Here is a 25,379-nt window from a genome sequence, read left to right as displayed (position 1 = left end):
ACGCCAATTCCTAACAAGCGGCGCCAATTTCAGTATAACTTTGAGGAGCTTCGTTCGGGTATTTATGCTTCATTACAATATATCCAAAGATATCCTGAGTCCCCTCGCTCCTACCCCCCCCCCCCAGGATCGGTGAACATGCTGCCAGTCCATTTTGCTGTTTTCTAAACCGGATTTCACTATCCGTCAGGATTTTTTTCAAAAGAAAAGGGGTAGAGGGGGAAACCCACATACTAGAGCGGTCGCGAATACACACACACTTTGATGCAGCGTATCCTTAATACATACATATCCATAATACATATAAAACATCGTGATACATCATATAAAACATGATGATACATCATATAAAACACCATGATACATCATATAAAACGTCATGATACATAATATAAAACATCATGATACATCATATAAAACGTCATGATACATAATATAAAACATCATGATACATCACATAAAACGTCATGATACATCATATAAAACATCATGATACATCATATAAAACATCATGATACATCATATAAAACGTCATGATACATTATATAAAACATCGTGATACATCATATAAAACATCGTGGTACATCATATAAAACAACAGTTATTTATTCACATATCCTTATTAACGACAGTAAAACTATAATTCTATAGCATCCAAATTCAGCCCCGCAACTTGGGGGAACGGGGAGATATATAAAAATGATCGAAAATGACCGATATTAGTGTCGAATTCATAGTTTTCGGGGCCGCTGAGACGAACAGTAACACTTTCGATGATGTTTACATCTACAGTACATTCAGCCCACAATAGTATTTCTGTTCACACGACCAACTTTATGTGACAATGTCTCGAGTTAGAAATCCCGAAAATTTATATGTTCTGGTTGAAGTATGCAAGACAAAAAGCGTCGTCTATCAGAGAGTGCTTCAGTAATTGATTGACTAACGGAACATAGGGGGCCTTGTGCAGAGTCGTTTTGACACGTGTCCAATGCTATACTAAAGAGTACGACTAACATATGTTTCCTGCAGTAGTCAGGCCTTTAGTATGACGCTAATCATACGTCAAAATGAATGCATAAGTAGGAGGGCTACTACTAATTTTCTTATTTTAACCCAGCGAAGCGGGTAATCGACGCTAGTTCAATGTAAATATATAAATTAGTGGTGGGCACAAAACCCGGTTTTTCGGTTTTCGGGTTTTCACCGAAACCGGTTATCGGTTTTCTCCAAAACCGGTTCGGTTTTTTACCTGGTCCGGTTTCGGTTTTCTTCAAAACCGATTCCGGTTTTTTTCCAAAATTTGTTCTATTTCTGACCAGAATGGTGTTTCGTTGTTCTCCGGAAACCGAATCCATTTCCACAGAAATCGTTTTATGTGTTTTCGAAAAGTTTCCACCGAAACCAGTTCCGGTGAAAACCGAACCGGTTTTGGAGAAAACCGAAACGTCGGTTTTCGGTTTTTATAGAAACCGGTTTTCGGTTTTTATAAAAACCGGTTTAGCCCATCCCTAATATAAATATAACCAAGAAAGTTCTGTTTTTGTGGAGGTGTGTGTTCAATTGGCCCTCACATTGTGAGTTGAATGCGAATGGAGATAAGGCGAAGGTCAGTTGTTGGTGTGGGTATATCCAACATACTACCTGGTTGTGGCAGTTCAGATACACCGTGAAATTGCGCAAGGACAGAGTGAATATGGGACCTCCAAAGAGCGTCATAAGGGCATGTATGCTGTACGAATTCAAACTGGAGTTAAACTCCACTGCAGCGGGGCGAAAGATATGCCAGGCCTTTGGTGAGGATGTCGTGACTACACGGAAAGTGCAGTGGTGGTTTAACAAGTTTAAGGACGGTGAGGACACACTCGAAGACGTACCACGTGCTAGAAGACCAACAATGTACAAAATGAATATTTTCAGTCGGCAGTTGAGGCGAACAGTGGAGAAACCATTCGGAGATCAGTGCCAGTGGAGAAACCATTTGGCATCTTTATCAACTTGGAAGCACTACGAGGTGGGTTGATGGGTCCCACATAATTTGATTCCGGGCCATAAGGCAATGCGAGTAGACACCTGTGTTTCTTTGGTGTTAGGTCTGAGGAAGTAGCTATTTCTCGACAGGGTGTTGACATGTGATGAGAAGTGGGCACTGTACCAAGCTTCACGGCGCCGTCATCATTGGTTAGCATCCCATGAACCGGTTCCGAAACAACCGAAACCAGCACTGCATTAGAAGGAGATCCTTCGGTACGTTTGGTGGACTGCTCGCGGCATTGTGCATCGGGGATTACTACCAGCTGGTCAGAGCACCAACGAAACTATATATTGTCAGCAGTTGAGCCGTGTTCAAAGAAAACTCAAAACTCTGGAGCCAGCACTTCTGAATCGCAAAGGGGTCATTTCTGTTACACGACAACTCTAAGCCTCATGTGGCTAGGATGACCCGGGATACAATTCTACGTCTTGGATGGGAAACACTATTGCATCCGCCATACTCCCCGGACATTGCACCGTCCGATTATCACCTGTTTCATTCCTTGGACAATCACTTTATATTACACCATTTCAAATTCTTAGTAGAGGTGCAAAATACACTTCATACTTTCTTCACTTCAGGGACCACTAAGTTATACCGCGGTAGAATCCATGGCCTTCCAGAACGTTGGCAGAAGGTCGTTGATGCTAATGAGGACTATTTTTGATCTTTCAGGTACGTCTTAGGTGAGATATCGCTGTTCGAAGGTGGTGGGTGAAAAAGCGATAGAACGTTCTCGGTTACCCTTATATTAAACACTATTGCATTTGAGTAAACACATTAGTATGCATTTCCAAGAACTGAATACCCTTCGAAAATTCAGAGAGAACAGCTGTCCTCCGCTGTGGGGCAACCGTGCTACCTATACCTATCCCTATTAAAACTGATATTAAATAAAATTAAATTTTAGTTTAACGTCCTGCGATTATGTCCTTTAGGCTAAAGGAAGCTGATGATTAGTAGAAATGAATAATTGTGAAAGTAAATTAAATGTTTGTATTTTGCCACCGAGAATCAAACCCAGATCACGTACACAAAGAGCACACGCACTAACCACTACACCAGCGTGGATGGCTAAATACTCGTATACGGTGTATTTAACTTTCTTTCGAATAATTGCCTATAGATGTTAGTCAACACGGAAAACACAAACCCTAGAGGAAACTGAAACCGAGATTGATGTAAAACCAACATTTTAATAATATTAATAGCGGGCACAGTTTATCAGTGGAACAGCGCTCACCTCTGATGCAAGGAGTACCTGGTTCGTTCCCGGCCACAGAAGACGCAGTGGCTAAATGGTTAGAGAGTTCACCTCTGGTGCATGAGGTCCCTGCTCGCGCCAAGTAGGCTTTATGATGGACAAACTGTGGGCGTGGATTTTCTCGAGTTTTCCCCGTTCCATTCCAAATTCCCATTATAGTAATTCTTTCATAATCATTAACTTTAATATGTCTCCTTTAGCCTAAAGGGCAGTGGCGTATTTACGATTTTGTTTCGGGAGGGGCTTTGCTAACTTTCGGGGGTGGGCTTTGCCTCTAAATGTGAAAATTCTGCAAGATATTTCATTTACTTTACTATACTAAGTAAGATTTCGTGGGGGCTTAAGCCCGGAAGCCATCCCCCTAAATACGCCACTGCTAAAGGGTATAATAATAAACGTAAAAATAAAAATTTCAGTTCAACAAAAATAATAAATGCAAAGTTCAAATATATATACATAGTAACACTGTAAAACAAATATGAAGAATAGTTGAACACCACCATCAGAGGCGGATCTAGAAGTTAAAAAAATGGGGGGGGGGATTCAGACCGCAGACTATGATATGTATGAGTTTACAATAAACTTAATATATATATAATACCTTAAATTATATTTGTCACTCAATAAACGGGAAGGGGAGGGGCTAGACCCGCCGGACCCTGGCTAGTTGCGCCACTGATCACTATCTTCTTTCAACGCTGTTCTAAGAATCCCCATCAGTCTTTTTTGATTTTTCATCCTAAATTGTGACTGAATTATTTGTCACGTCCTGCATAACAGTAGTAGTGATCTTGGTTGTTCATGGTTTTTCAGGCTTTGTCGTACTAGAACAGCAGAAAAACCTTTAGCTCTAATTGGAAGAAATTGATCATGAACTACAATCAAGAAAAAATGTTTTAATGCAACAAATAAAAAAAAATCACTCTTACGTCCTATCTGGCTACGCTGCAATGAGCTCAAAGTCAAGCGCAATTGCAGTTTATAGGTCACGTCGATTATTTTCGAGTAGAGTTCGACTTTACAATATCGATAGTAGGCGGTACGTGTAAAAATAATGCGATGACGAAAGATCGAGAATTATCGATTATAGTTTGCCACTATACCGACATCTCCATCTGGCAGCGAGCTATGGAATTTTCATATGATGGTCATACGTGGCATGAGAGACAGACATTCTGAGGCATTCGTTGATTGCCATTCAGAAAAACCAACTTGCATGCAATAGGTGTGGCCTTTTTGCAACAGGTTGTGTTAGTGATAGATGTAGTGCATTGTGTTTGTGTGAGTGATTTCGGGTAGAAGATTCGCAAGTTTGTGGTTTTTCGTACCCAGTACCGGTTGTAGTTGTATTAGTGTTCGTGTGAACTAGTGGGTTTGCATCAACTTTTGAGGTAAGTCTATTACTAATTTATTGTAGATTAAGACACATTACATAACGGTAACATAAAATTTGAAACATTTTATGATTCTAAGGTAGTTAAGTGTAACACACCAGACATAGAACTAAAATATTTGATTGACAGCTAATCCTTTGGGAGGGGAATTCTGACACATGGTACGACTTCTTGCACAACGCGAATGGTAGGCATCGTACGTACGTACTGTACCTGCTTGTTGCCGAGAGTAGGGAGTGCTTTCGGATTATTGACTCGTGTACGAGTATTTATACATTATAATAGCTACTGGAAGGTGAATACATTCAATTAAAATAGATTAACAAGGTTCTTACTAGCATCTTGGCTGTAAACGTTTATATTTGTAAACACTGGAAGGTAAGTACAGTACACAGCAAAAGTGGTTATCTCCCTATACAGTTTTTGTCAGTTCGATGTGAAGACTACTATTCGAGTTTATGTAACTTAAGGAGCTCATAATATGTTTCAACATTAAATAACAAATATGTGCCAGGACGGTACGGTGGTAGGCTATCAGTCAATTTAGTTCGATCTCCTAAGTTCCAATACACAGGATTTAGCAAAATACTGTTTCCATTTTATCCCAATTTACATTTTTATGTAAAGTTCTTCTGAAAACTTCATTTGTAGCGAATAACACACAGCAGCAACCTCGGGTTGCATCTTCATGGGAACTTTTAAATAGGGTTTCACTCGTAAAAGGTAAACGCTTTGTAGGGCATTTATTTCGAAGTTGGGCGTCCGCTTTCGCCTTGTTCTTTCGCTGCTATCACCTTTGCACACTTTCTGCAATTTGTTAACTAGGTTCATTAATCCGCGCTCTTCACAAACTTTTAGAAGATCTTGTTCGTTATCAACGTATTGTGTTCACAAATGTTAAAACTGTTACTTCATTGCCCTTGTACATTCGCCATATTGATAACATATATGCTCGTTTCTTTCCCACAATGCAACTGTTTTGTTACCTTGCGTCAAGTGGTTCCCTCCGCTCGCCGTATAGTCCCATGTTTACGACCGCTTATATATAACAAATAAACAGATTTTTCGAGACACTTATATATTATCAAGCATACAAACGATCAAATTATCCATATCTTTCCTGTAAATTTTGCTGGAAACGGACGCTCAACTTTGGAACTTAATCCCTTTGTAGATATAGGGCAGCTTTCACTTCAATCGGCGTAATTTCGTACCGTCAGCTATAAAATGGAAGCTGATGATTTCGGGGATTTTTTCACAACATGTTCATAATGACTTATAAATAAGTTGGTTTAAGTTAAATTAGGGGTGCAGTATTAGTATACGGATTCACAGATCGTAATATGTACGGAAAATTTTGGGGAAGTCTTCAATTTGCTAGTTTCATGACGAGAACAGAACCCAACAAACCCCTGCGGGCTTCTAACCGTTCCTACTACTACTACCTATATCATGGATCTCTATAGTAAAACTGCACGAAATAGGGTTGCTATCGTTCATTTAGTACCTACGTTTGGTGCGGTGGGGCTTACCGGAAATTATTCTAATCTCAGGATATTTCATGTTTTAAAATTAGAATCTAAATTGTTGGAGGTTAGAAATTGAGAATGGCCAGGTCACAAAATTGAAACTTTATGGGTTAAGTTGAAACTTCACAAGAAAGAAAAGGGGTTTAACGAGTGGATTTTTACACCGATTTAGAGGAGGAAAAAAAAGCACAAACACAAAACAATTTAAGTGTAAGGAGAATTTAAGTAGCCTGCATTTTTTTCAAGTTTACCAGAGGTATTGTGATAATGACATCAAAGAGCGCCCGCCCTTGCACCTTACTACCTGAACAGTTTGTGCTGTTCATTCCGGCTCGAAGCAAATCCCCTTGTACACGCATGTTTGAAAAGTGTGAAGTAGCTTTATTTATTTATTTTTTTAAGTAATATGTATGCCAATAAGTTGTCAATGGTCAGTGTGAGGTGCGGATTAAGAATAGTCTCTAAAACTTAAATCATTTTGCCTTATTTTTTCTTGATTTAAATGATTCCCTAAGGGGGTTTGGACTGTTGTTACCCTGGTAAATGCTCAAGTCATCGCGTTTAGATTGCTAATATGCATGCAAACTGGTGTGTTCCGGAACTTACTACGTGCCATCTTAACATCTGCTACCGTATTATATTTAATTATTTTTAATCACAAATTTCATTCACACCACAGTGCCTTAGAAGTTGCTTCTTAAGATAGTAATTGCATTCGTTGGTGCAAATTCGCTTTACGAGAGCTTCCCCTTACGGATATAAATACGGGTTGTATGCCATTAAAAAAAATAAATAAAATAAAAAAAAACTTGTGCTATGTGGCCACAAAATCGAGAATGCTATCTAAGTCAAAGCAGGAGCACAACAAAGGAGGCCTGCGACAGGGCACGTCAGCGCCGGGGGTATATGCATAAACGGGAGTAGTTCAAAATCACATAGGTTAGAGCACTTGTAATAATTTCACCCTTGTAACGCTGTACTTGTAAACATAAAAATACATGTTCTATATTGTGTAGAAATTAGTGTGTTACAAAGTCGTCTTTGATATGCACTCATTCATTTTTAACCCTTGTATTGGTTTTAAACTTGTAAACATAACATACCGGTTTCATACATTGTGAAAAGTTCCTCCGCCAGTGTAATTTATTTCCTTGCACAATCCTCTCTCATATCCATTCTTTCATTTTGACCATAACCAGGCGGAACCTTCTTGATCAGCACCAAATGTGATAAAGGCGGAGGGGTGGTAATAGAATACGGACGAGCTTTTAAGAAAGTAGATTTCTGCAAAGATTTGTATTTGTAGGAGCGTATGCTAAAATTGCACGTGTTTGAGTTAACAGCATTGAACTGAGTTTGTTGGTATGCTGGTTGGTGTAGATGGTGGGGATATATTCCGCAGATATGAGCCAGGATGTTGCACTGGGCAAAATGCTTGAAAGTGTGGGGTAAACTTTACAATGCACGCTCCAGTTATACATAGATAAGTAGGATCGCTTTAAAGGGGTAGAGTGAAGTAGAGTAGGGATAAGTATTACGAAATAGGGTCGGATCTGCTTACGAAATTTAATGTCGTATAAAACAGTAAAGAAACACAAACCAACTTCTGCTAGGTTGCTGCCAGAAAACTCGAGTTGCATCTAACTGAGTCACCTGAGGGGCATAGCAAGTGGGACCACGTGGGAGTGCGTTCGTAAGGGGTGTAGACGCGTCAGTGATGGTGGGTATGCGCATCAACAACGATCTTGCAAAAGAATGCTGGATTTAAGCGGTCCACAGTGAACAACAACAAAACTATGTACTGCCCGAAACCATTTCACTACTCAGTTTCTCGTGGGAATTTTTCAGTTTTGGAGGACTTCTCACTCTCATCTGCGAAATAGAACCAATATCGTTTTGTTTCTTCTTACAAATTTACAAGCTTTCCCTAACTTGTTTTCAAGTGCTGAGGCCTATTTTGTGTCAAGGATGTCTTTTAAGCAAAATAAGTTGAGAATTGGACGGGTTAAAGAAAGTTAAACTCCATTATGCATCCTCAGGCACGCGAAATGGACTCAGTATGACAAAAGACTATCTTCATTGCTTACTAGTATCGAACGGGGAAAAGAGAATACGTAAGTCAGAGGTTAAAATTTTTGGGTACTTTCAGACTCTGCAATTGATTATAATGAAAACGAATTTTGATGGTAGCTGTATTATATAATGATATTTTGGAGGAAATACTGACATTGTGGCTTTTAGAGATATTCGAACTCACCTCACTGATTTAGTAGCTAACGCGGGCCTTTGGTGCACGATGTACCAGATTAAATTCACGGTGGGAGAGAATAGAACGCGCTACAGTTCTACAGGTCCCGTAGCTATTCTATATAACTACACTGCTGATAAAAAAGTAAATGCAAATTAGTTAATCAATTTTGGAGATAAACGAGGTTAAGGGTGATAATTAGAGAGGAAAAAAAAAAAAAAAAAACAACACGAAAATCAGAAGTCGAAACTTTATATATATGTTGTGAACCTAGAAACGAAGGGAAGGAACGTAGCAGCCTGGACCTCTGTTCGTTACCATCCCAGTATTTGTCTGTTGTAATTGGGGTTTTATCTACGTTTACCTTGTTGATATGAGGTAAATGCTGGGATGGTACCTAACGTAAATGTCTCAGGTCGCTTCATTCCGTTCCTTCTTTCCCACTTTACTGGGGAGTGTGATCGCGGAAGTACGTCGTCCCTCATACGTGACAGGCCAAAATAGGCGTAAGCTCAGAAATATATAATTCCTAGAATAAAATGAATAATAAAAAAAACTATTCTATCTTTCTTGTCTTAATCATCTGTGTCCCTTAGCCTAAGGGACGTTAAATTAAATATTTCATTTTCTTTTCCTTTTATATGGAGGAGTGAAAGTGCGCTTAACCATGAAGACGATGATGCAGTCGATTTTATACAGGAGTATATGGTGTATGCTAGGGATGGACAAAATCGGTTTTTATATATATATATATAAAACTGTTTCCTCCAGACATTTCGGTTTCTTCAACACCGGTTCCGTTTTTCCCCAAAATTAGTTCTATTTCTGACCAGAATAGTGTTTCGTTGTTCTCCAGAAACGAATTCCGTTTTCACGGAAATAGTTCTGTGTGTTTTCGAAAAGTTTACGCCGAAACCAGTTTCGGTGAAAACCGAACCGGTTTTGGACGAATCCTAAAACCTGTTTCGGTGAAAAGTCCTAAAAGCCGAAAACCGAAAAACCGGTTTTTGTGCCCACCACTGTTGTATACCTAATTAACATTTTTATAGTCGAGTGTTTACTCACTCTAAATTTGCACAGTGTGTAGGTATAGCTGAAAATTGAATACATATACGCTTCTTATTTGCTTTGTGGTCACGCTTATTTCCGGTTTCTAAACATTTAAATTATATCTATCTCCCTCCCTCCCTCCCTCTCTCTCTCTCTCTCTCGCTATATATATATATATATATATATATATATATATATATATATAGTAGAATCTTTAAATATGACAATCCTGGGAATATTATAGGCTCTAATTCTTGACAATCACAGCGGATTCCTTCTTTTAGCGTGACACAGTTGTGACTGACTACCAGTCTTCAACAATTTATTTAGTTCAATGCAGAAGTCTGATCAGTAGAATTTCTCCATTGGCCATCCATATTCCCTTCGTAGAAAATATAGGGCCTAGTATAGGCGTATATGATTTTAGTTAGAGCTGTTGTGTTTAGGAATTATATTTTAGTAAGTTGTTCACGAAAAGCGATACTTTCGACATAAATTTTATCATTTATAACATTACACCCATATATTGTATGTCCACCCAGATAACGGTACGGACAGATTATGATTCAGGAAAGATGTAGTGGCCCCAAAATACGTAATCTACATTTTATTATTATTATTATTATTGGTTTTTGTACGCTATATTTTTATACACGGCCGAGGGTATACCTACTAAAAATTTTACGATTATACAAAGTTCACAACGATCGAAGATCTGGAAAATCTTGAGAAGTCAGGGATTTTCATGAAAAGCTGGAAGAACCTGGGAAATTTTAAGTATGGGTTTTTGCTTCCTAGGACTCATTTCTACTTTTACCTTACCCTGCTATTTGCTACGGGATATTATATAAAATAAATTAGTTTGTTTTGCAAAATCTCTGCTTACACACACACTATATATATATATATATATATATATATATATATATATATATATATATATATATATATATATATATATATATATATATATATATATGTACACTCATGTCCAAAATTATTGTCGCTTGTCTATAAATGTTGTTGTAGGAATATAATTTGATAACGAATTCGCCCAGTATTTCTTACAATGTTTATTTAGTTATTTATCTGTCACCTATAACAGGACTGCTGTCCCAAATACAATAGACTTACAAGAATTAAATTATATTCAAATACTAATATACATGTACAATAATAAAAATAAAATAAAACTAGAAGAGAGAGAGAAGAAAAATAGAAAGAAAGACAAGTAAATAAAATAAAATAAAATAGAATAAAATGAAGGATATATGTTTGATTGGCATTGGTGTAAAAAAAAACAATGTTACATCTATAACGTAATAGGAAAGAACTATGTATACAATGTTCGAATAATCATCTGACGCATTGCTTGTCTGATATTTGTTTCAACAATTATGCAATATATACAATATTTTAATAATCATCTGACACACCTCTTATCTAATGTTTCTTTTAACAATTTCAAATATAAAGGGTATGGCAAAGAAAGATCAATCTCTGGACTTTCCTTAGATACATTATTATAATTTCGACAAATTCGAATTAGGGGGGAATTCATATGCATAGAAGTTCTAGATTTTACAGTATAAAATAGCGTTCTAGTCCGTAAGTTCATTTTGGCAGTATTAAAACTTAACATACTTATGCATTCATGATTATCTATAATGCCATTCGCCAATTTAAATAAGAAAATCAATTGAGATATTTCTCTTCGTGTAGTTAATGGCGAATATTTAAAAATGTCTAATAATTTGCTCTAAGAAACTCTTATGTCAAAGGAATTCACCCTGTACATTTTAAAATACAAATATCGTAAAACCTTCTTTTGTATTTTTTTCAATATTTCTTTCCTGTTGTTTATAGTATGGAATCCATACTATTGACGCATATTCTAACTTGCTACGTACTAAGCTATTAAACAAAACCGTACAAGCTCTTATGTTAGTAAATTCATTTGTATTTCTAATTAAAAATCCTAAAGATTTGTATGCCTCATTAATCATTTTATGTATATGCTGATTAAAGCATAGTTTAGAATCTATAAGGATGCCTAAATCATTTACATGTCTAACTCTTTGTATTATGATGTTATTCATAGAGTAATTGGAATTAGGTAGAGTTACCTTATGTTAGTGTATGTATAATTGGCAAAGACATGTATGTGGTAAATTTCATGTCAAAAGAGCAGTAAATAAGAACAATAATACTTTCTTGTCCATTTAGCAACATTTTGTTTTACTTACTCTAATTTTCGTATTTATAATTCTTTTCCAATGAAATTTACCACAAATGTACATTCCCGATTATAGATATAGTATCAGTATTGAAAATACCTTGCAGAATCATTATCAAATTTTATTCTTACAAGAAGACAGTTATAGATATGAGACAATAATTTTGGACATAGGTGTACATGCGTAGTAGATGAGAAACCCTCTGGTCGGGAAAAAATATAGGTGTTTTTTTATATTATATATAGAGCTGGAGGTTTGCAAATCGTGATCAGGGAAATCTGGAAAAGTCAGGGAGTTCGTGTTCGACAAATAAATGGGAACCCTGTTACATCACTGTTTGAAGGCAATGCAAGGTCATTGGGTTAATCAAAGTTAAATATTAAGTTTAGGCACACAAAACATGCAGAATATAAAGATATACAGATGGTGATCAGAAAAATGGAAACACCTGAACGAAATTGCAACTTACCAGATTAATATGGTCTCGGGCCACCTTTCGCCTTCAGAACAGCCTTGATGCTACGTGGGATGGAGGCATAGAGGTCGTGGATGGTAGCAAGTGGAATTTTACACCATTCCTCGTGCAGGGCATCGGCCAGTTCTGTGAGAGAGAATGGAGGTGGAAATCGTCACCGGAGTCGTGTTTCCAAGACGGACCACAGATGTTCAATTATGTTGAGATCTGGGGATTGGGCGGGCCAGGGGAGGTGTTGAACTTCATCCCGATGTTCCTCAAACCACGCTGCAACAACGCCAGCTGTGTGAATGGGTGCATTATCATCCTGGAAGATGGCGTCATTATCCGGGAACAACATCCGGACCATAGGATGCAAGTGGTCTCCTAAAATTGCGACATAATCGTTGGCAGTGATTCGTCCGCTAAGTGTGACCACAGGACCCAATGAAAACCATGATATGGCGGCCCACAGCATCACAGTTTCACGCCATGTTTCACAGTTGGGCGGAGACACTACGGATCATAAGCTTCTTTGGGCGTTCTCCACACATAAACACGGCCCGTGGTTGGGAATAGGATGAAGGATGACTAATCCGGCCATATCACACGTTTCCAGTCCTCAACGGTCCAAGTTGCATGGTCGTGGCACCATTTGCGGCGTGCGAAAGCGTTATGGTCCCTGATGAACGGTTTGGCCCGTGCAACACGAGCACGTAAGTTCATGTCATGTAATTCGCGGCGGACTGTGATTGTCGAAACAGGGTGGGAGAGGTGCTGTTTGAGTTCCCCCGTCACTTGCTCTGCAGTGGCACGACGGTTTTGCGTGACAATGCGCTTTAATACCCGGCGTGACCTGTCACTCATGATTTTCTTCCGCCCACTGTTCCGCTTCCTCGATTTGGTTTTCCCGTGTGTTGTGTAGGCCGTCATCACCTTCGACACTGTCCCACGCGACACGCCTAACACAGTAGCCACTGCCGTCACACTCACTTTACATAACCGCGCACCAACAATTTGCCCTCTTTGAAAATCTGAGAGGTCTCCCATTTTACACTACCTCCATCTGCTGCAGCCACTGGACACTGCTGTTACACTGCGCCTGACGTAGTATGGAGACCGACCTAACATACTACCACCAGCGGTCCGGCGCTGCGGGCGCCACGACACCACTGCCAACCCATACATCTCACGGGTTGTCAACTACAGGTGTTTCCATTTTTCTGAGCACCATCTGTATATTAAGATTTTTACTAAATATGAAAAACTTTCCCAAAATATGAGGAAATATGAAAATTTTAAAAACTCTATTTCCATAAGAGTTCGATAACCAAATGAGTTGAGTTGATTTTGGTTTAGCGTCCCTTTCAGCAGCGAGGCTATATGAGACGTGGACCTACTGATTAACGTGGAATCCGAACCACATGAGCTCCCGCCGGGAATCGAACCCGGGTCTCCCAGATAACCAAATGAAATTATATAAAACTTCTTTAGCGTAGAAGTGTGTTATCACACCAAAAGTTGTAGATATTTGTTCAGCGGTCTTTGTCATAAACCTCTGATTGCTTTAGGTTTTATTTACTTGGATGAAATAGTGAAATACCGTGGGCCGTTTAGTAGTAGAAAAGATATATTACTGCGTGCGCTTAGTGGTAGGGAAGATATGTTTTGTGAATATCGACGCTGACGACTTGCCTGTATTCCCAAAGGCTGGAGTCATGCTGAGTAGAGCGGTAAAACATGTGAGTTACTTAGAGGGTGAATGTACTTAGCATAAGGTGCCAGTGGTAGGAATGTTCTCCATTCCTGTATTAGCATTAATCGTTCTTTCTTCTGGATAGAAGTACTATCCGGAGCTTCTCGGAAGAAAGTTGTATTCGAAAGGAGCACCACCTTTCGTGAGAAGACCTCTGCTCCGTTGAAGTCTCTTAATTCCAATATTCTTTCGAAAAGTGAATTTGGACAAGGAACATCAGCAGGGAATGATAATCAGCTTTATTTTTAAGGGGTTTGGTTTGTCAAATGTCATTTATATATTTATTCTGTCCGTATGTCCATCCAGGAGGCACAGAATCTCATGAATTACTTAGGAGTCTTCATCCCGGCGAAATTAAAATACCGCTAATTTTACAGTAATTATGTGATATCTTCAAATAGATAAAAGATAATTGAAATGTGGAACAAGAGCGCCCTAGATAATATTATTTTGCGTGAGGTACCGTTATCACAAGTCACCTAGTGGCTTTCCCTTTTCAGCTGTTTAGAAACGCGAAATTAAATGCCGATTTTCAAAATGGCTCGAAATCGGAAGCAGATAAGTGAGTCGTGATAACGGTTTCTCATGTAAAATAATATTGTCTAGGGCGCTCTTGATCCACATTTCGATTATCTTTTATCTATTTGAAGATATCACATAATTACTGTAAAATTAGCGGTATTTTAATTTCGCCGGGATGAAGACTCTTAGTGGATCATCATCAATTTTGGTCAGGATATAGAGAGTCGAAAATTAGGGATCAAGTTTGTTGATAGACGTGATGTATCCAGTTGATTCCAAGATAGAGACAATCAAAAATCGATTCCTCATGTACCGTATACGCCGGGTAAAGCCCCTACATTTTCTCCCCGATTTTGTCTTCAAATTTCAATTGTGGGGCTGTTACACAAACCTTTCAAATCTGCTCTTTCTTCACGACCGCAAAGTTGATCAAGAGAAAGACCAAACCTTTCTTATTTTTTTTAGCGAGGGAGAGATTAACAATAAAATCGTTCCTATAGAGGGCTACGTTCCAGTTTCTCAAAAATATTTTATCAGTCCTTTCTTCTCCCACCCACTCTCGGATCCGCTTTCGACAAGATTTCTGTGGAATGAATCATGGTACATGAAAGAAAGTGGTTGATTGACAGAGAATGATATTGGAGAATTTCCGCCTCAAACCTTCCGGTGTGGAGTGCGGGAGTGAGGTGATTCATCCTTCATTTAACAAACAAACATGTTTTTGAAAGTTGAGAACAGTATAAAAACAGGAAAGAGATGAGTTTAAATTTTCGTTCGTTTGCTCCCAATTCCACATGTCGTGTCGTGATTTATTGAATCAACAGCGCGTTGTTTACTTGGAAACAGGTCTGGATTGGTCGCAAGGATGTGTTAAAGTTTCTCCCGAACATTTAATTGCTTTCTTTCCAAACCAAACATGAGGTTTTTACACGGTCAGTTTCAAAATCAAGAATATGAGAGAGAGAGAGACAGAAAGGATGGGGAAGGGGCTCTTACACGGGCGTATATGGTATTTCGGTGAGAGTTATTATTTAATACTATCCTTGTTTGATAAACTACCCACTGTGCTGTTCACATTATCTGTTTAGTATATTGCTCAGGATGCAAATAATCTGCCGTTGGAATGCAATGCAACAGTGAAAGTAAATCAGGGTTCCCACTTTTCCTGGAAAACCTAGAAATGTTCTTGAATTGATTTTGTCCTGAAAATGTCCTTGAAATTTACAGAAAAACTCAATGTCAGATTTTTCATAATTATAAAGAAGATTTTGATTGATTGCTATTTTTTGTTTGCTATGCCTGTTTTTGTGCTGAATAATGATTTGTCATGATTCTGCATATGTGGGTGGTTGGTGGGCTTTCTTTCTCCCAACAAGGTGGTTAGCTGGGGAAACTTCTTGTTTTTTCATCTACTAGTGTCAACCCATTCTTCGATGCTGTCTTCATTAGCATTATCGTCCAGAAACTGCGCTTTGTACCAGTATCAATCCTCCATAATGTCTATTTTCGCAACAGTACATATTCTTCAGTAAAATTTCATATGAGATTGTCTGTAGATGAGGAAATCACACAACTCCATACTCAGTTGAAAAATTTGTAATATAATTCCTCCTCCCCCTAATTATATGTCACACTGTCACGCAATGAAGATGCCATGTATAAAAAATAAATTTTTGTTGTTTGTAAATTTGTTTGGTGCACAATTAAAATGTCATGTAGAAAGAATGAAAATACATGTGCTGGATGTTGGTGGATCGGATGGCTATAAGGGGAGTTGGGAGGCCACCAAATAATAATAATAATAATAATAATAATAAAGCAGCGCATTACGCTCGGTTCTTTGTATTTAATTATTGTGTATTAATACTATACTTGCATCAATATTCATTGCGTAAGCAACTGTGCTTTTCATTTCACTGTTGTGAGTTTGAACCTACAGTTGCAATCCTGTTATACCTTCTTGTGTCGAAGTCCTGGAAAATTGGTGATTTGTCCTTGAAATATCCTGGAAATTTTTCTGTGAAAAAGAGTGGGAACCCTGTATATGACTTCCTACTCGACTAATCTAAAGACTTCAATATTTTCTGTTTTCTAATATTCATTTACCGGTACCTATATATAGTTTTTTAGTGTTCAATGGAGACTGAAGGGGGGGTGGATAGAAGATCTCAAACTTCAATTTTAACGTTATGTGTAGTGTAACAAACCAAACTCCTTGACGTAGTGTACACCATGACACTGTTGTTAGTCTTTCTCTCCTAATCTCTTCCATCTGCGCACAGATGTTCAGTGTTTAGGTTGATGTGACTGGGAAAATGCCTCCCAATTGCTTACGTACACAGACACACAGATGATAATATTGGCTTTCTCGCTGTGCATCTCCAGTACATCATAATCCGACTAAACACCGTAGTTACAGTAAGTGAATGATGTGGTGATTGCGTATAGCAGATGAAACCTATATGAGTAACTGTTGTCCGAGTTGTTAACAATTGACCATTCTTATTTAACATTATAAGAACGACCTCATTTGTTTAAATATCCGAATATTAATTATGTGAGGGAGAGCAATGTTGGAGCACTCGTGTCTGTTGTGAGGGGGTCCTTGGTTCGGTTCCCAGCCAAGCAATTTTGTTGTGGGCAACATCATGCCTGTGAGTTTTCTCGGGGTTCTCTCGTTTCTGCCTACATTCTCGTTCCATCGGTTACTTCATAATCACTTACTCTTCTTTAACTAAAGGGCATAACTGTCGACCGTAAAACTAGAAACGTCGTTTCTCAATTGTCAACTAATAATGTCTTCGTAATTAAATGTTTTTCTGTGTACAGAGGAACAAACATAACTGTGCAATACCAACGTGTTACTTTCGTATGGTCTTTTTTAAAATCTAACAGTTTGGCAATGGGGGTAGTTACAAGAATGAATATATAGCTAATTCCTAGCTCGGTCATCCAGAAATGACCATGATGGGAGTTGATGTGCTGACCATACATCACTCAGCTAAAAGCTATTTTCCGTCCGTAATCCTTCGTATGCTTTGAAACCAAAAATTGTGATTTTAGTGAAGACTAATACGCATCCTATAGTACCTGTGGCTTAACATATTTAAGGTGTTATATGAATTAAGTTAGTACGCCACAATAAAAATCGATTAGGCATTAGCTTTGAATGTAGCAAGTGGATTATGGTGAAAATAATGCAATTGATGTCATTCTCTTAATAAATTACAATGTACAATCAAGTAAAAATATTTTCATAATAAGGCAGTATGTCTAATATTTAAAGTTGCAACTTAAGTTAGCGAAGTGAGACACAGGTCTGTCGAAAGAAACCTGGCCAAGACTGTGTAAGAAATGGAGATTATGTTTCCCGTTCCAAGTGTGAGATAGTTTGAAAATGATGCTTAAAAGAAAAATGTCAGCTCTTTTTTCATAATCAACATATGCACAAACCGTATTGCCATTGAAAATAATTTCTTGTATGTTTTGAATGTATTAATGGTAAAGAGTAAAGCTTCCCTTTACTTCTTTCCTGCAATCCGTGAAAATGATGGGTATATAAGGAAAACTTCAGACAATGGCGAAGTTAAAATAGTGTATGTTTATTTGTAACATGAGGAAAAATATCACTACAATAGACGCTGGAAGCAGAGGACTCAGGACCCTTCTTCTTCTCCTCAATATTGTCATTTGGGACACTGATCTCCCTCTTCCAATGTTTCAGTGTCGTTTTCGTGCTATTATTTGTACAAAACTTTTTTTTTACCCTGATAAGTTCTATGTATTTCTACACAAGGTGCCGTTTCGTTTTAATTTCCAAGAACAATGGAGTACAGGGAACTAACCTGTGTCTATTTCTCTGTATAGTAAAGTTCAGTAACATGGCCAGCCAAGAATGAGGTCACAATAGTAGCATATTGGAACGTTTCATTGTCCATATGGAGGATGAAATTGTGATTTTTGGTCTTTTCTCAGTCAATTTAACAAAAATTCTGTATACAAAAGTGCACAAAAATGTCCGTAACTGTATGACCTTTTGGAACAGGGTGGGGCAATATCACTCCCTGGGAATCCTAGAAGATAGCATACAGGATCTTCTTATTGGATGCCATCTGACGATTTCTTTTGCGGGGAGGGGGAGGAATCTGTGTTTCCTTTTTGCTTCTGGGTTGAGTAATGGAATCTATGATTTATCCATTGTCACAGCATTTTCCAAGAAATTGCCTCTCTCTCTTCAAATTCGCAAGACTTGATTGAATTCTTGCCTCTTTTTGATCGTCATTAAGCATTTGTGGATTTGCGAGAAGAAGCGCTGAATAATCAATAATTACAAACGAACAATAATTCGTTCAATAATTCCCATTGTTAGTATCACAAATCTGCATGGTGAACGCCTGTCCTCCATGACGAAATTTTCAATATGGGCAATGCTAGCACTAGTAGATGCGGTTTTTGTATGTCGAGATTTCTGATCATCTTTCACACTCACCCGCTCTGTTTTGAACTCATGTACCCACTTCCTAACAGTGTTTTCTACAAGAGATCTATCACCATACATAGTTCGATTCCCGGTGGGGGCACTCGGTCGAAAAAGTGTGTAAAAAGCTTTCCAGGCCAGTCATTCTGAATGAGGTTTTCCTGGGTTTTCCTCATTCACACCAGGCAAATGCCGGGATTTTACCTAACATATAGGTCCCAGGCCTCTTTCTTCCTTCCCTTTCCCCGGATAGTGTGCTCGCCGAGGGACGTCATCCGTCATGTACGTGACGAACTAAATGGCCTTAGATGCCAACAGCCCAGAAATCTATATCCTAATCCTAGTCAGCACACAGACACACGCACACACACACCGTCCAATCGACGATGAATATGGGCTGCACAACTTCAAGCTGCGATGAAGAATTTTACAATTACCGTTGCCCTTCAACTGAAAATTCCATGTCCCTGGGCAGTATCCGAAACACGTCTTACTCGTTGAGCCACTGACTTAACGGCTGCAACTTAGAGACGAAGGTTGAAGGTTTCCGACGCCGCTGTTGCTTTCCTGAAATGACGAAAAATGACTTTTAAAAAAACCAGCATGCGCCTCGTGTATATATATATAATATGCGTTTTCCTCACGCCAAGATAAAATGTATCACAAAAAGACTCACGCAACGATTTTTATAGAGGTAGTTTTTCTACGGCATATAATTTGAAGTACTCACCAACTCCCTGTATAAAAATAGATGCATGACTACCGCAGAATTCTGAAACGTATTTTTGGATTGCCACACATTAGTTCCTAAGTGAAGTCTTGACCCGACTACGATAGTTCCTATATTGTTGGAGCTATGGACCTTTAAAGTTCATTTTTTCTGCACCAAGGTTGGTCTATACTTTTTTTGTCTTATCTTGGTGTCGGGAATCACCTCCCAATCAAAATTTTGAGTTATTTTAAAACACCCTGTATATATACAGGGTGGCCCAAAAGTAGGTATACTGTACCGTGCTGATCAGCTCATTGCATTTAATGTCATTTCTTATTGTTATCCATCAGGTAGACTTAGTTTCTTTATTATTTGTTCTTAATGTATTTTAACTTATACCTTAAGCTTGGAACAGCCGAAGCAAATAAACTCGTAATCTAGAATGTTATACTTCATCAATGCAGTGGTGTACCTAGTTTTGGGCCACCCTCTATAATATAAATCTGTCCACCCTTGAGATATTGGAAATATTTGGAGAAATTTACAGAAACTTCACAGTAACGTACCCAACATGTCGTTTTAAAATAACAAAATTTTGCATGAAAATGTTTTCCTGTATTCTTTTCCATAGTCCTATCTACTTTAGTTCTATAGGCCAAATATGAACGTGGATTGTCTTTTTCAGTATTAGATATAGAAAAATGAAATGAAATCTTTGAGTTTTACGTCCCACGGTTATGCCGGTTAGGCTAAAGGAGACGGTGATGATGAGTGATGAATGAAATGGTGGAATGAAGAAAGTGGGAGGAAACGGGAGAACCCCGAGAAAACCCACGCACACGGTGTTTGTCCACCACAAAGACCGTGTGCGTGGGTTTTCTCGGGGTTCTCCCGTTTCCTCCCAGTTTCTTCATTCCATCATTTCACTCATCTCTCATCATCACCGTCTCCTTTAGCCTAACTGACATAACCGTGGGACGTAAAACTTAAATGATTTCATTTTCTGAGCATGTTGACATGATGCACCACATAAGTTTTAATCAAAGGTCATTTTTATTTCCGGTTTCTGAAGTGTGAACGAGGCTAACGATGAAAAACAAAAATACTTTTTTGCTTCTAGAAACAGATATTCTTTTCGAGTCTTCAAATATAGTATAATTGATATACACTGCGCTACAGCGTTATACCTCGTTCTTATCGTTATTTTGTTATTTTTAATCGGGAGATTAAACCTGTAAGTTTTTTTAGTGTTAGCGATATTGGATAGATTCATTTCCGTGTAGTGTTTTTCTGAATCAATAATAGTTAACCAGGGCGTATTTATGGCGCTTAATAATCAAGGTTACATTTCCGTGGATGTAAAGTATCAAATCCACGATAACAACAGTTATTGATTTTCTTGTGTTCACCATGGTGAAGTTCATGTTTATAATTGGATGTGGCAACAAACTTTATAATACAATTTCTCTGACAATTTCTTGTCAATGTTCTGACAAGATAGCAGATATTTGGGTTACTAGGTTTCGTTTGTAGTTCTGGTTTTATTAAAGGAAATAGTTCTTTACGGTCTGTATAAACTGGTTCTGGATCAGGATGGTAGCTTTACCTATAAATTGCTTATAACTAATCGTATTTTCTTATATACACTTTTTTCTTTTATCATTTCATCAATTTCGTCATTTAAAAAAATATATATATATATTACGCTGTAGGGCATGTCTTTAGCATTGTCTCTTGTTTGTTTTAGTGTTTATTTTATATGTAATAAGTTTCATTTTTCATGTTTTATTTTCTGTATTCTGTATGTCGGTAACTCTTTAACGTAGAGATGCAAGGGCTCGGAAAAAAACCGGCTTTTTTGAAAAAAAAAAAACTCGGTTTTTTTCTGCTTCGCTTTTTTGCTTGGGAAATTTTGGGCTTTTTTCAAATTTCTGCTTTAAATTGATAGGGCAAACTTTGTTTCGCTTCTCCAAAACACAAAAAGTCATTTAATTAGTGGTTGATGCTGATGATAATATAAAATATCGAAAATAAACTATGAATTTCGAAAAGATATTTCAAACGATTTTTCTTCAACATATTTACATTATAATTCCAAAGGATTAACCAATGTATATAATAAGCATTTTTTAACCTCCTATATACAAAAGTTAGCAGAGTTGGCACGAACATGGTTTGTTTTGAAAATGCCAAAAACCCGTTTTGGGGGATGTTTAAACCAGTTTTTTTTTTTTTATTTATTTAGATTCTTTGCTTTATGTATTTGTATTACATATTCACAGAAATAAGTTTGTTTCGCCTTGGTGTTATTATGCAACAGCGGGGTTATGCCGGAAGAACTCCCATAAGCGTAAAGAAGTCCGGTCAGTAAATTTCTTAAATTGAGAAACTCCCGCTCTAACCATCGGGAAAATCCCGTCATTACTTGAAACGTAAGACAATAACGGAAAAATCCTGTTATTGCTTTGCATATAAAATTTAAAGGTCAACGTATCATAATCAGTACGCTAAAACTGAGGTATTAAATTACAAATTTAGTGCGTAGATATCATTGAAAGTTCAATCCAAGCTGATGTTGGAAGCTACGTAGGCAATCGATAAATTTTGCCAATTTCTATCAATATATTTAAGCAATCTTGGCTTCTTTATAAAACAACAGGCATTTAGGCGTGCAGGAATATACAATTTGGTTTCGTTTCGTATGTTTAGGATTAACATCCTTACGAAATACCGAGGTTATAAAGAAGACTTTCGCTTAAACTGACATCTGAACCGCTACTTGGTTTACTCATGAAAGAAGGGTTATGGGTCGACCGAGAATTGAACATGGGACACCTTGATTAAAAGATGAAAGGGAAATAAAACTATTGCAGGTGGTTTGATATCTGGAAACGTCACCATGAAGTTCACACGATTTGCATTTTTCGTTCTTTTTAGTTTTTTGGTTTAAACCAGTTATTAAAAAAAAAAAAAAAAAAAAAAAAAAAAGTTGTTGTAAACCAACAAACCCTAAAAGTAAACACTTCTTTTTAAAAAATACACAAATAACTAGCAAAATTGTATGTAGTATTTTTACTTCAAAATATTCCATACCCTCTTTTTGAAACAAAATAAATTTAAAATAAAACATAAGAGAAATACTTAGATTTATATGATATACTTAAAAGCTGCACATCTAGAGCTTTTGGTTCTGTATATTCTTGAAATTCTACAAATAAGTTTTACATAACCACCATCATGGTTTACCCAATCCTCAAATTTTCTGAATTTTTAACAAGAGGGATTCAACATATCATTACCGAACTCTTCCCTCCAAAAAAAAAAGGACTACGGAATATATTTAAGTTAAGCTAAATACAACTGCACAACAAACATGAGTGAGTGATTAGCTTTTGCGCTTCTATCGGGAAGTCCGGGATTCAATCCAGCATTCGACCACTCTGACAAAGCTTTTCTTCATTCCATCTGTGAAGTAGAAATAGTGCGTGTACTGTGAGTTGGCCGACTTCCTTTCTTATTGTTTTTTAATCATTATTATTACTAATTACCAGCAGTGACAGTTTTACGAAGGTTAGGGGGGCGGTCTTTCGGACTGAAGCCTGTACCCCAAAGTTACAGAATGTCTGCAACAAACGAAATATCTATTAGTTATGCCTTTACTCATAAACTTTAAGCTACCGTCAAATAAAAATTACAAATGTTTAGAAAAACTAAACATTAGTAAGGAAGACCCTTCCCAAAATACTTTTCTAAATCCGCCACTGATTCTCAGTATAAAATGATCTTTAAGGTTGTATCCGGAAGATTATTGCTAAACATATAAACGAAACGAAATATTAGTTATGTCTGTACTCATAAACTTCAAGCACCTCCCAAATAAAATTAGGAGTTTTTTAGAAAACGAAACAATCAGAAAAACCCCTCCTAAAGTACTTTTCTAAATCCGCTTCTGATTATTTGTATAAATTGGTATTCAAGGTTGTGTCCGGAAAATTATTGCTAAATCACTTCACAACTACAGTATAACAGAAATTTGGAAGTACGGTTTGACGGATATATTGAAAAACGTACGCTTTGACGGATAAATAGAAAAACGGGCAGGTTTAACTTTGGCGCTAGAAGCTAGAGTACTAAGCTCTTAGAAATGAAACACGGATGACAAACTAAAATGATCTAGAGAAGAAAAAAGATGTCGATAACTTAAAAGTTGAGATAAAGTTAAATAGCCTCTAAAATTGACCTCAAATACTACATTCTTCATGTTAGCTTTAATTCGTAAAACATGTGCTCCATCCATCTTGATGCTGAATTTCAGAACGAAATATAGCATTTAGGTCATGGAATTCTTATCTAACTGTAGAATATACTATAAGAAAGCTATTTAGATAGAAAAATCATGAAAATGAAAAAAGCTAAAATTTCCAAAATTCTCGTTTTTTCCCCAAAAAAGCCGGCTTTTTATGTGAAAAAAACCATCGATTCAAAAAAGCCGGCTTTTTTGCATCTCTGCTCTAACGTTTATGTCATTTTTATTCTCGTCGTAAAACAAACAAAAAAAAAAAAAAAAAAAAGAGAGAGAGAGAGATCTGACTGTAAAAGAAAAATGTAAATGGTTGAGTGGAAGAAAAGGTTATGCCTTAACTCCGCCATTTTAAATAAGAAATAAATAAAGACAAGTGTGAAGAGAGCTCGCCTCTGGTGTGAGGGGTTTCTTGTTCGATTCCAAGCCATGTGAATTTTGTTTATGCGCTTTTTCGGGATTCTTCATTTCCTCGCACATTGTCATTCCACCAGTTCGTTAAAATAATTCGTTTTCATTAATCACATGCCTCCTTTAGTCTTCAGAACATAATCGTGGAACGTAAAACTAGAAATTTAATGATTTTGATTTCAAACTTAAAGAGAAAACAATATTTCTGTCTTTTACATCTGGGGTCTAACTAGTAAATTAAAGCTTAGGAGTCTGTGAAGACGCATGCTTTCGTCAACGGCTAAATTACATAAACTCACCCTGCTGATTCACCACATCCTATGGCTTCCATTATATAAGAAAAAAATAGCGAATGTTGTTATACGTTCTAAAACTTAAGACTATTTCAGTAACACACAAATTGGACTCCATGTATTTCTGGTAATCATATATACGTGTTAAACATGTTATTGAACATCGCTTATATAGGGTGTTTGAAAACAACACCGACAACGTTTGGGAGGTGATTCCTGACACCAAGATAATATAAGTATAGACCAATCTGCGTGCACAGACGCTTCTTTTCGGAGTCATAGGCTGCCAAAACATGGAAAAATGAACTTTAGAGATCCATAGCTCCAAAACCATGGGACCTACCGTAGTCGGTCAAGATTTCAAGTAGGAACTATTATGTGCCCTATCCAAGTTTCAGAATCCTGCGGTACTTCCACAATTTTTATAGAGGTAGTTGGTGAGTGCTTCAAATTATATGCCCGTAGCCAGGTTCTCTGTATAAAAATTATTGCATGAGTACCTTAGAATTCTGAAACATGTATTTTTGGATAGCATAAGTATTAGTTCCTAAGTGAAGTATTGACCCGACTACGGTAGGTTCCATAGTTTTGGAGCTATGGACCTTTTAAAGTTCATTTTTCATGTTTTCGGCAGCCTATAACTTCGAAAAGAAGTGTTTGTGCAGTCAGGTTCGTCTACATTTTTTGTCTTATCTTG

General features: G+C 37.4%; 1 protein-coding gene across 6 annotated transcripts in view; it reads left to right on the top strand.

The window, feature by feature from the left end:
• The first annotated feature begins 4,405 nt into the window (after positions 1 to 4,405).
• The window catches only part of LOC145663966 (uncharacterized), a 193,913-nt gene continuing 172,939 nt past the window's right edge, over positions 4,406 to 25,379 (top strand). For 2 of the 6 annotated variants that reach the window (XM_081730201.1, XM_081730199.1), the window contains exon 1: positions 4,406 to 4,690. The gene's annotated coding sequence lies outside the window, so the exon portion shown is untranslated. The remainder of the gene's footprint in view (positions 4,691 to 25,379) is intronic. The other 4 variants (XM_081730202.1, XM_081730205.1, XM_081730203.1 and 1 more) reach the window with 2 other exon arrangements.

Source organism: Thermobia domestica, chromosome 11, assembly GCF_964235325.1.
Source record: "Thermobia domestica chromosome 11, izTheDome1.hap1.1, whole genome shotgun sequence".
NCBI lineage: Eukaryota > Metazoa > Arthropoda > Insecta > Zygentoma > Lepismatidae > Thermobia > Thermobia domestica.
This window is presented reverse-complemented; position numbering and strand designations above follow the sequence as displayed.